We start from the raw sequence: 12857 nt of genomic DNA, 5'->3' as shown, positions 1-12857 counted from the left end.
ACTAGGAACCTGGTGACCTGTCATGGAACTTTGCACTACACGTATGTGACCTCAGTTTGCAACATGGAACTCAGCACTACAAGCATGAAAGCTGACACTCCATTTATGGACTCTCAAACTCAGAGTATGAAACCTCTGTCATTTCATATATAGAAGTACAATCTCCAGTCATGGTACCAATCTCTACAAACATGCAACTTGGCATTCCATGTGTGGAATCTGAATCTCCATGGACTTACTGTGATGAATGTGGTAAAGTTGGAATCTGGTATATAAGTCATAGAAGTTGTCCTTGTAAGACATGATCTCGTGTTGCCCAGGTATGGAATTTCATTTTCAGTGAATGCATGCTCAACATCCAAACATGAAAACTGACCCAGAAAGCATAGAATCCAGTCTTCCATATATAGACCTTTGAATTTCATGCATAAAAACTAGTCTCTATAGGCTTGGAACTTAGCACTTCATGTGTGGAATATTGATCTCAAAGCATGGAACTTGGCTCAAGTGTGGAACATGACACTACAAATATATAACCTTGTATTTCAGTCATTCACATGGGTTTGTCAAAACTTGCAAACTGATCTAGTCATGGATACTGGAACCCCACGTTAGTAATCTTAATGTCAATGTAGCAGTCAAAGCCTTAAAAGCATGGAGAATGGCATCACATGTGTGGATTCTCAATCTCCAAACATGAACAACCTCAGGGTGTGGATCTGGGTGCCCAATCTGTATTTCTGTCATAGATTTTGGCTCTCTATATATGGAATTTGGTTTTCCTGTCAAGGAACTTGAAACTCTATGTGTGGAATCTCAACATCCAGGAGGTAGAATATGGCCCTACGAGTACAGAAACTAGCATTTCATGCTTGATTTCCAAGCATGGAACCTGGACCTATAATCATGGACATTGGCACTGGAGGTATGGATTATAATAATGAAACATGGCCAAACATGTTTGAAGCCTCATATTCCAGACATGGAAATTGGCATTTCAGCCATAGGCATTGGCCCTCCAAAACAAGGAAACTGATCTCTGAGGCACTGTATCTGCCACACTATGCGTTATGGACTGAATTGCACCCTCACAAGTTCATGTCTAGAAGTCCTACCCCTCAGTGTGACTTATTTGAAGATAGCACCTTTAGGGAGGTAATTAAGGTGAAATGAAGTCATAAGGCTGAGGCCCTAATCCAATAGGATTGATGTTCTTATACAAAGATAAAGAGGCATCAGAGATCACTCTCTTGGTGTGTGCACAGAGGGAAGGAAGACCATGTGGGGATATAGCAAGAAGGTTACTATCTGCAAGCCAGGAAGAGAGGCCTCACCAGAAAGCACATTTTCTAGCACCTTTATCTTGGACTTTTAACCTCTAGAACTGTGAGATAATACCTTTCTATTGTTTAAGACATCCAGTTGATAGTATTTTGTTACGGCAGTCCAAGCAAACTAATATACCATAAGGAGTTTCAATCTCCACACGGTAAGCATAGAACGTGATATATATTATTTGTGTAATTTGAATCCCCGAGCATAAAACCTGGCACTACAAACAAAGGACCTCACACTTCCTGTGAGAAATCTTTATTTCTGAGCATGGAACCCGGCACTCCAATGTATAATCACACACGCACTGATGGAACATGTATCTACAAGCACATCCAGTGTTGTATGTGTAGAATCCCAATCCCCATGCATGAGACACAGCACCGCCTTACATGCACTGAACCTGGCTCTCAAGACATGAACCTGGCCCTCAAGGCATTTAAGTCACAGAGGTTAACACTACAATACATGAAACTATGCATAATATTTTTCAGTACATATTTAATACTGCAATTTCTAAACATTTTAATTGACTGTACAAGCTTAGCATCTCCCATCATATGTGGAGCCTCGATCTCCACACATGGCATCTGGCCCAAGAACAATTTAACTTGTCATTCCATGTGTGAAATCTCAATATTCAACCTAGCCTTCAAATCATGCCAACTAGTACTCCGTGTCTGGAATCTCGATCATTAAACATGGCGCCAGACTCTATATACATGATACTGACACTCTATGCATAGAATCTCAATCTCCAAGCAAAAACTGGGTTCCATATCCGTGGCACTTGGCATTTCATGCCTGAAATCTCAAACTCTATGCATGGCACTTCGCTCAACTAGAATGGAGACTAGCATTTCATATGCGGAACCTAGATCTACAAGAAATTCATCTGGTCTTAATAATGTGGAATCAAGCACTCCATATATATAATTTCAAACTGCAAGCACAGAACAGTCTTATATGGGTGAAACTTGGCATTACAGACATTGGACATGAATGCGAGTTATGGCTGTTGGCTTTCCAAGGCAAGGAACCTTTAACCTCAGGCATGGAACATTAAATACACACATATATTCTCAATATCCAAACAAGGACTTGGCCCTAAAAGCATGGAAAATAGCATTTTGTGCATAGAATTTCAATCACCAAACACAGAACCAGGCCTTACAGCATGGAACCTGGAACCTCACATGTGGATTATCAATCTCTACACATGGAGTCTAGCCCCCAAAAGAATGAGACCTGATGCTCCATCTGTGAAACTTCAATCTTGACATTGGACCTGTCCCTGAAAGCTTTCAACTTGTCATTCAATGTATGGAATCTTAATCTCCAAACATTTAACTTGGCTTCATATATTTGAAATCTGTAATCCAAACAAGGAGCATGGGCTTTCACTGTTCAAATTTATATTTCCAAGACATGCAAACTTGTTTTCCAGCATGGAACTTGTTACTATTCAAATAGATTTTAAAGGTTTGTATCTTTATGTGAAATATGGACCTAAAGTATGTCACCTTTCTCCCTATGTGTAGAATATAACATTCATGTATGGAACATGGACCAACAATGATGGAATGTGGCACTCCACGTGTGGATTTCAACCTCCAAATGTAGACTTTGGCCACAGAAGTATGGGTTCCAGCATTTACATTTGCTTGTCACACATTGACCTACACTCCTTAAATCATAGAACCTGGTCTTCCAGGCATGAAATCTGGAACTCCATGTATGTAATATTAATCTCCACGTATGGAACCTGACACACCACGTATGGAATCTTCATGCTGTCTGTTTTGGATATAACCCTTCAAACAGGGTACCTGGATTTCAGTTTGTGAAATCTCAAGTTACAAACATAGAACATGACTTGATATGTTTGCAACTCAGAACTCCAGTCATGGAACCTGGTGTTTCAATCACAGACCTTGACTCTACAAAAGATGGAACATTGATTCCAGACATAATACCTGGCATACCATGTATGGATCTCCATCTCCAAGCATGGAATATGATGCTCCATTGTGGAATTTCAATCTCTGTATGTGGAACCTGGCTCTAAAAGTATGCAGTCTGGAGTACCGCATTTGAAATATCCATCTTTAAGCATGAATCTGAACCTATGAGCATGATAACACACCATGTGTGTTATCTTAATCTCCATGCATGGAATTTGGAACTATTGGCAGAGAACCTGGTTCTGTATGTGTGGAATCTCAGTCTCCATAAATAGAAACTGGATTAACAGTCACGGACACTGTCACTTCTTGTTAGGAGACAAAAAATGCATCATGGATCATGGAGTTCCATGTTAGAATTTCAATCTACTAATATGGAATTTGACCTGACATGTAAGGAGTCTTACACTCCAGACATGGAACCTCATATTTTAATCGTAGACTTCAGCTTGCCAAGTCATGGAGCCTAATTTCTTAAGCTACCTATCACATCATGTATGGAATTTTGATGTCTAGAACCCAACCCTGTGAGCATGGAAACTGACACTCAATGTACGGAATTTCAATATCTGAATAGAGAAATTAGCCTTACAAGCAAAGGACATGACATCCCATAGGTGGAAAATCTGTCATCAAGTGTAGAACCTGACCCTACAAGCATGGAATATGACAATGCATATGTGGGAACTCAATCTCTAAGAATGCACCTCAGCCTTACAAGCATCAAGTCTGATATTCCATGTGTGAAATCCCAATCCTCAAGCACGGAACACTGTCTTAATGTGAGAAATCTGGCATTCCAGATACAGAGATTGACTTTTCAAGATATGGAACCTGATTTTCTAGGCAGCAAACTTGATACTTCACCTTTGAAATCTCAGTATTAAGCATAAAGCCTGACCTTACTGGAATGGAAATTGATGCTCCATCTGTGGAATCTCATTCTTGAAGCACAAAACATAGTTTTACAAATGTGGAATGTGGTAATCCAGCCTTCATACCTGACATTTGAGTCATAGAAGTTGATACTATAAGGACCTAGGTCTCCCAGGCTTGGAACCTAGTACTTCATGTGTGCAAGCCAAGCTTCTGGTCATTGATTTAGTTCTAGGTGTGAATCATGCCTTTCCACACATAAAATTTGGTTCTCCATATAAGACTCATTCTTACTGTCTTGGCATCTAAGCTTCCTTGAGGAACTGAGCCCTCGGAGGATAAACTTTGGCCCTCTAAGTGTTGAATGTAGTTATTCAAACATTGATCCTTACACTCCAAGTAGATAATCTAACTTTATAGGCATGGGAAGTCTATCCAAATGTGAATCCTGCTTTTCCAGCCATAGAATCACTTCTTCTCAGTGTGGAATCTGGGCTTCTATTGGTGGATCAGGGCCTCCTAGCCATGGAATTAGGCCTTCTAGGCAAAGCATGGCCTCCTATCTGTTTGAGATCTCTCTCTTTTTTTTTTTTTTTTTTTTTTTTTAGGCTTGGAACATAACCTCTTGGGAGTGAAACCTGAATCTAAAGAAATAGTATCTAATCCATCAAGAGTGGAATTTACTCAACTGGACCTGAAATACTGAATCTAGACTTCTTAGCATGACACAAGTTCTTTCAGTCTTGATAATTAACTCTAGACATGGAATTTGATTATCTATGTTTCATAGCAGCCATCAATGGGTAAAACCTGGATTTCTGAGTGTGGAGAGATAGCTCCCCAGGCACTGAACCTAGTCCTCCCTTTACAGAACTGCCTCCAGGCACAGAACATGAAATTCCATGTGTGGAATCCTAACCTCCAAATATGGAACCCTACAGGCATAGAACTTGGCACTTCCAGAATTTCAAATTCCATGCACATTTCGTGACGCTTGACCCTCGGCAAACTGTCTGTGGAAGCTCAATCTCCAAGCATATAACCTGATCTTACAAATGTGGAACCTGGCACTCCCCATGATACTGGGCAGTTCAGTCTCAAAATACTCTACAAGATATGAATCCTGGCATTTACAAGCAAGGAATCTGGCACTCTATGTCCAAATCTCTTTCTATCTATCTATGTCTATGTCTTTCTTCAAACATGGAATGTGGTCTTACCAGTGTGGAAAGTGGCAACCCAGACATAGTACTTAGATTTTAGTTATATGCTATATTATGTAAATAAGCCAAAATGGCCTCTCTGCATTTGTCCCTAAATTGCTTATTCTTCACTACAGGCTGTCAACTCAGAAGCCCACAGACATCATACACAACTTTATATATATAAAATATATATTACATTATATATATTATATGTATATATTATATATTATTGTATATTATATTGTATATTATATATATATTACATTATATATAATATATATAATTATATATATATATATATATATATATATATAAAACATTATATATATTACATATAAAAATAACCCAAACAAGCAGAATTTTAGCCATTTAGAGCCTGTCTTCTTTACAGACCTTATGAAACTACACTCAGATCTGCTGGTCATTGATGAGATAGAGCCTTATGTTTATAAGATCCCAAGCTACCACTGCCCTTTGGAGCTCTGTGACCCAGAGATTCCCTGCCATGCTGTTGAGCAATATCCTCTAGACTTAAAAGCTCCCACTTTTATCTCCCTCTCTCCTAGGAATTCCTTTACCTTCATCCCTTTCTGAATGGTCACACACTCACCATAAGTCTCTGAATGGACTCATGCTATGAGGGACATTCTCCTCTCATACAACTCTGTCCAAGCACTGTACGATAAGCTTGTTGTGTGTTACTTCTCATAATCATATCTATTTCCTTGATTGGTCCCAAATCCTTTAAAAACATTTTTTTACTATTTACTTATTGTTGAGATACAGAGATAGAGCATGAACAGGAGAGGGGCAGAGAGAGAGGGAGACACAGAATCCGAAGCAGTCTACAGGCTCCGAGCTGTCAGCACAGAGCCCGATGTGGGGCTTGAACCCACGAACTATGCGATAGTGACCGGAGCCAAAGTTGGACACTTAACCAACTGAGCTACCCAAGTTCCCCAGTCCCAAATCCTTTAAGTGAAACCCATGTTCAAGTAAAACATGGATCCTGGTCTCCCAGGCCTGGAACCTGGTACGGTGTGTTTGTCCTAATTCCCAAGCAAGGAAACTGGCCCTATAACCATAGGATCTGTCACTCCATACCTGGGATATCATTCACCAAGAATAGAATCTGGTTTCTTTGACATGAAAATAAGAACTCCATATATAGAATATCTGTCTCCAAAAATGGAATATCAATCTGCAAACATGGAACCTAGCTATACATGCAGGGAACCAGCACTCTGTATATGAAATTTGTATTTTTAGAATTGATTCGGGTCTTCAGGATATGAATCGTGCCTTTCCAGGCATAAACTCTGATCCTCCATAGGAGAACTGACCCTAAACATATAGAACTTGGACCCCAGGCATAAAAACATAGCCCTCTAAGGCATGCACATCACCCGTATCCCCCAGGTGTCTAATGTGTCAGTCATAGTTGTTTCTGAATTATGAGGTTTGAGTGGTTTTAATTTTGATTTATGTGTGTGTGTGTGTGTGTGTGTGTGTGTGTGTGTTTGAGTTACATGTTTTTCTGGAGTCATTATGTAATTTAAAAGGAAGTATAAATTTTCACAGGATAAAAAATGCTTTCTTTTATCAGAAAAAAAATAATTACATAACATATATACTAGTTTATAATGCAATCCTTTAAGAAAGTCCACAATCTGTTGTGTGTAATTTTCCATTGCTATAGCTCTTATGCCATCTTCTGGTCTAAATATAATTCAACTATTTGGAAATGTCTAGCATCAGTGGTTAGTACCTTAATGTTATTTCAGAAATTTTACTCGTCCTGCAAATACCTATTTACACATCAAGTGTAAAATTTTAAGTCAGCAATTTAAAATTTTATGACCACATAAAGAAGGTTTAATAGAGTGGGAAAAGTACATTGGGAACTCTTGTCAAAATCTAACTTCAGAGATAGGTTGAAATAAATGCATTCTTGGATAAACCTCCATAAACCTAAAACACAATATAAATGTATTTCCAAATACTGATTTAGGTACACTATAGAAAAAGCATAGGATTTAGAGTAAAAAAAAAAAATGGGTTTGAATACCATCTTTGCCAGTAATTTATGATATAACCTTTATAAACTCACTTAACTTCTCATTTACCTTATTTCACCCCTATTAAATGAAGATAACACTATCTGCCTTTCTTTACTACCTCTAGCCCTTCTTCCTGCTTATTCTTGAACTTCGAAATTACTACAAATTACTATGTATTGCTCTCTGCACACTAAAGGCATCAGACATCTTAATTCAGAAAAAAAGATAAACCAGTAAATTTCCATGATAGACAAAAAAAGCTATTCAGAGTTCTTTGACATTCTATGACATTCTAGTTTATACTCTAGAATTTTGAAAAATATGCTGAGCATGTGAAAAGATACAAGGGTTGAGAGGTAGTGAAATAACACCATCATAGCCAGACATATGACGGATTTTCACAGATCCAGAAAGAATAAAGCTCTGAGCACCAAAATTGATTGAAAGAGGTGAGTGAAGACTTAAGGAAATATAATACTGAAGGTTAGGGTCACTAATCACGATCAAAGATCATTCATCTACTGATGATGACTTTCAGAGTCAAATCTTTAAGTGCAAAAGCTGAAAGCTCCCAGTAGTTCTATGCCTGGTCCAAAACCAGAAGCCTAAAATATATCTGTTCAGTAAATTCTCACTTCCTGCTCTAACTGGATCCCCACTTTCTGTTATGGACTATGGTGTCATTTAACCTCTTGCTCCCTGTATCCCCTGTTTCCTCAGGTGGGATCATAGATATCACTGCACATTTATTTTGGAATGTGTGATAACTGATTAACATCTATCCATTAGTCCAAATCCACCATCACCACAGGTCAGGATCAGGAGAATAGGGACCCGTGTTTTGGTTCACCATTAAAATTCCAGAACGTAGGGATGTTGAACATAGAATATGCGTAGCATATGCTTTTGAATCAATGATTAGATAAATGCAAACAAGAAAAAGGGTAAGAAGACAAAACACAGGAAAGAGGTAAGCGTTTCTGCATTTGGTTCATATTATGTCTTCCTGGTGGCCACAAGGCTGTAAATATCTCATTCCTTTCTGCTTTTATGGCTAAATAAGGGAATTTTTCTTTTTTTTTTTTTTTTTTTACTTTTTAAAAGTAAAGCTATATTTTTTCTAGGGGAAATTTAAAAGTATAAGAATTACAAAAAAAAATGTAATAATTACCATCCTTTAGAATGGTTCCCCATAATATCTTCACATATTTAACCCCAGTATGTTCTGTGATTGTGCCTTAAAAAAATAAGTATTATTTTAAAAGTTAAAAAAATAAGTATTATATGAGTGCAGTATTCTGTTCTTTCCTAAATATCTTAGAAAAACATACTTATTAAAGTAACATATGCTCATTAGCTGAATTTAAGTTTTGTTTTGTTTTGCCTCTCTCTATGTTAAGGGATATATAAAATTTTTCTTTAAAAATTTTTCTGTTGCTATCAATGCAATCTCATTCCTTTCATTCGGAGGAATAAAGAGCATCTGTGTCTTTATTTAAAAAAAATCATGTCACCAAAGTGCAGAGATTTAAAAGAAGATAATAAAATAAGGGACACTGAATAGAGAAAGGATTTAGTCCTGATTGCTTTAGACATGAAGATAAGAGAGGCAGCTATTTGGGGCTCCTAGGTGGCTTCATCGGTTTGTCTGACTTTGGCTCAGGTCACCATCTCACTCATCCATGTGTTCAAGCCCCACGTCGGGCTCTGTGCTGATAGAGAGCCTGCTTTGGATTCTGTGTCTCCTCTCTCTACCCCTCCCCGGCCTGTGATTTCTCTCTGTCTCTCTCTCAGATATAAACATTAAAAAAAGAAAAAGAAAAAAAAAAGAGAGGCCGCTATTTGAGGTATTTTATTACCTTCCTTTAGGTCAGCTTGTCCTAAACCCCCAATTCCCACAAACTCCTCTCCATACCTATCTTCTTTGTTTGTTATTATTAAAAAAATATTTTTAATGTTTATTTATTTATTTATTTTGAGAGAGAGAGACAGAGAGAGCGAGCGAGCGAGCACATGAGTGGTAGGGCAGAGGGAGACAGAATCCAAAGCAGGCTCCAGGCTCTGAGCTGTCAGCACAAAGCCCAACACAGGGCTCGAACCCCTGAAACGTGAGATCATGACCTGAGCTGAGGTAGGATGCTTAACCAACTGAGCCACCCAGGCGCAGTCTCAATACCTGTCTTCTAACCAATCACCACACCCATGCTGATTTATTTCTCCCCTCTGACGTTGCCCATGGCACCAGAGCAACCAAAAGCAGTCCCTGGTCGGCGATGAAGGCCTAGCACAGCAGTTCCTTCATGAGGAAGCCGCATAGACATGCATCTGAATGGCAGTTTAGGACTGAACACGCTAGACGGAACAGCGCCCTCTAATCGAGTGTACTGCCCTGTACATAATTAAGCCCACCGAGATCCACAATGCTTTTGACTGGACCCCACCCCAGATTCTGCAGGACTGGCCCAGGCTACTGGGTCCTCTGACTGAGCCTTTCTCTCTCTCTCTCAGAGCAATGAAAATTCCAGAGCAGGATCTGCAACCAGCAGTGGCAGACCCCAGCCTGAGGGCTTGCCCTGAGGTAATAAGGTCCTTTTGCATTTGGGAAACAAACACAGAAAAGGAAGCTGTCATCACTGCTTTAAGGGTGATGCCAACAACTCGCATTATCCAGAAGTGGGGTAAAATCATAAACCACACAGTAAAATTGTGGTTAGAATTTTCTTGCCCCCACTCCCCTCCCCCGCCGAACTCGTAGGAGGGTTAAGCAGGCTCAGGCATGCCTGGAGACTCTGGACACTTTCCCACCCACGCTCTACCCTCTCCCACAGAAGCTAGATTGTGCCCTACGGTTCAGCGAGTTGCTGGCTGAGCTTCTGTTCTAACCCGAGGGACCTCCCTGAAACCTCTTTATCTCTATGAGACCTGCTATGGCCCACAGGCCCCACTGTCATGCCCCACTGATTAAATCAGTTTGCCTGACTATTGGAAAATAGCCCTGGGCAGAGTTGGATCTCTCCTTTCCTCCCCTCTCCCAGAGGGGCCGTGCACTTGCTTTTCTTGCCCGTTATGCTTGAATTCTGCCTCCCAGCTCCCAACGTTCTCAAATAGAGGCTTGGCCAAAGGGCCAGTCCTCAGAGGCCAGCCTGTCCTAGTCTGGCCCGGCCGTCTTCAGCTTCTTCTCCATGGATCCTGCATGTGGAGTTTTTTCTACCACTTAACAGAACTTAAAGTGACTTTCTGAATAGTCTCCCTCCAAAAACAGCAGTCACATTGTAATGAAAGGATCTCCAAAGGACAGGATGATACATCCACCAGTAAAAATGTAACCTAAAGAGGAAACAACAGAAAAAAAAATTAAAAGCAAGAAAGCAGAGACACAGTGACAAGTGCTTCGGCAGTCCAGAGAAAGTTGAAACGTCTCCTTGTGTTGGGAGAAGCCAGGATTCAAACAGAATCGAGCATATAACTGCAGAAAAGCTTGAGAAATTAAGCCACTGGTAACTCTGAAAAGTAGGGTGATGCAGATCCAGCTGAGACTGAAGAAATACTTGAAGTGTGATTAAGAACTCCCTGGGTTCCCAGATCTCCCTCCCCTCCCCTCCCCTGGGCCACAGGGTGACTGCAGGGTAATGACATCACCTTCCTCCAACTAAGGACAAGCTGGGAGCTTTATTCTTTGTGAAGAGGTTGAACCAGATAGATTCTGGACTCATGGACACAAGAAGACATAGATGTGGGTGCTGCTGTATTATATACTAGAAGAATAAGTGAAAGGCTCTGTTCTGAATTATAAAACTCCTCTCTCCTTTTCCTTATTTGAGTCCTAGAATGCTACACTTTAAGCTTATATCTGCTAAACAGGAGGATGGAGGGTTTTTTCTTCGGGCCAAAGTCCTACAGATGATGAAGTTCTGCCCACTGAAATAACGTAGCCAGGTTACCTTTCAGAGAAGCCTACTAGATAATAAGCACCCATGCAACTATTCCAATCACGTATAAATATGATCAGTAGTCAAGGGTCAGCAGATATTAGAGGAAAGCCACAAGCATGAAATGCCAAAGCAAACATGAAAAAAAAAAAAAAAGGAAAAAGAAAAAATTAGGAAAGAGACCAAACACATCTAAAACAAAACAAAACAACCCATAAACATCTCCGGTCTGATCTCTCTTGGTGTCTGACCATGCCCTCAGTCCTGCACCTGGGGAAATGGGACAATCGGGTGGCCTATATGCACCCAATGGCAATGCCCAGATCCAGGGGTCTGAACCAGTCTTCAGGGTCAACGATTCAAGATGGCCTGAATTCACCAAGGCCTCCCTGGGAAGAAGGGAAAGAACAACCAGAAAAGAAAAAGAAAGGCTCCAAGGCATTGGCTGAATGTGAAGAAAAAAATGAATGAGAACTGGAAGAAAGAGATAGAAAAACACAGAGAGAAATTGTCAGGGGGACAAAGGGCTCATCCAAAAAAAAAAAAACAAAAAAAAAAAAACAAAGAAAAAAGAAAAGAAAAAATCTGGTAGGTATTCATCTTCTTCTTCATTAAGCTCTGACTCTCCTAGCAGATCTTCAGATTCTGAAGATGAGGATAAAAATAAGGGAAAAAGAGAACCATTCACATAAATCTTCTGAGAAGTCCATGTCAGCAACTGAAGCAGACAGTAAGGATAGTTTAAAAAATAAGTCTAAGGACGCAGCTGAGAAAGAAAAGGACATGAGAGGACTCATGGAAAAAAGAAAGATGTATCCTGAAGATAAACCTTTATCATCAGAGTCCTTATCAGAGTGAGATTAGAGTGAGGAGGGTACAAGCAAAAATGAAGAAAAGGAGTGAAGGAGAAAAAGTAACAAGAAACAAAAAAGAAGCATTAGAAACCGTAAGAAGAGGAAAAAGAAAGCTACTAGTTCAAGTCTTGACTCATAGGAACATTAAGAAAAATCAAGATTCCCTTGTAAAGAAACTGCGATGTCTAAGGAAATTTCAACTGTGAACATTATGACATAATTACTAAAATGCATGAATTTTCTTGTTTTTGGAATTATTCCTGGACTATTCAGTAGCCATTCAGATGCTACTGTGTGAAAGGGCCATACTGTTGCCTGCTGCTCGAATATCTTTTTTTTTTTTTTCCTCTCTTCTAATGCTTCACCATTCTGGCAGATGATACACAGCAAGTGTGTTAGTGGTAAAGATACTTGGGAATAAAGTTGATACTGTTGACTAGAGGTATCTAGTGATAAATCCACATAAATAGAATCTGGATACATCATTACGATATAATTAGAAATGACCAGATGACTCCAGTTAACATTTTTGAAACAGGGAATAGATTGATATTTCAAAATCCTTACTCTGTAGATGAGTATATTTTAGTTTCCCCCCTCCTTATATACTTTTATTTACCTGGGGAAGGATGTTTTA

The 12857-nt window shown here is 39.5% G+C and overlaps 1 pseudogene; it reads left to right on the top strand.

The window, feature by feature from the left end:
• Positions 1-11642: 11642 nt before the first annotated feature.
• On the top strand, positions 11643-12427 carry LOC101088053 (annotated as a pseudogene).
• Positions 12428-12857: the final 430 nt, after the last annotated feature.

Source organism: Felis catus, chromosome F2 (genome assembly GCF_018350175.1).
Source record: "Felis catus isolate Fca126 chromosome F2, F.catus_Fca126_mat1.0, whole genome shotgun sequence".
NCBI classification, from domain to species: Eukaryota; Metazoa; Chordata; class Mammalia; order Carnivora; family Felidae; genus Felis; species Felis catus.
This window is presented reverse-complemented; position numbering and strand designations above follow the sequence as displayed.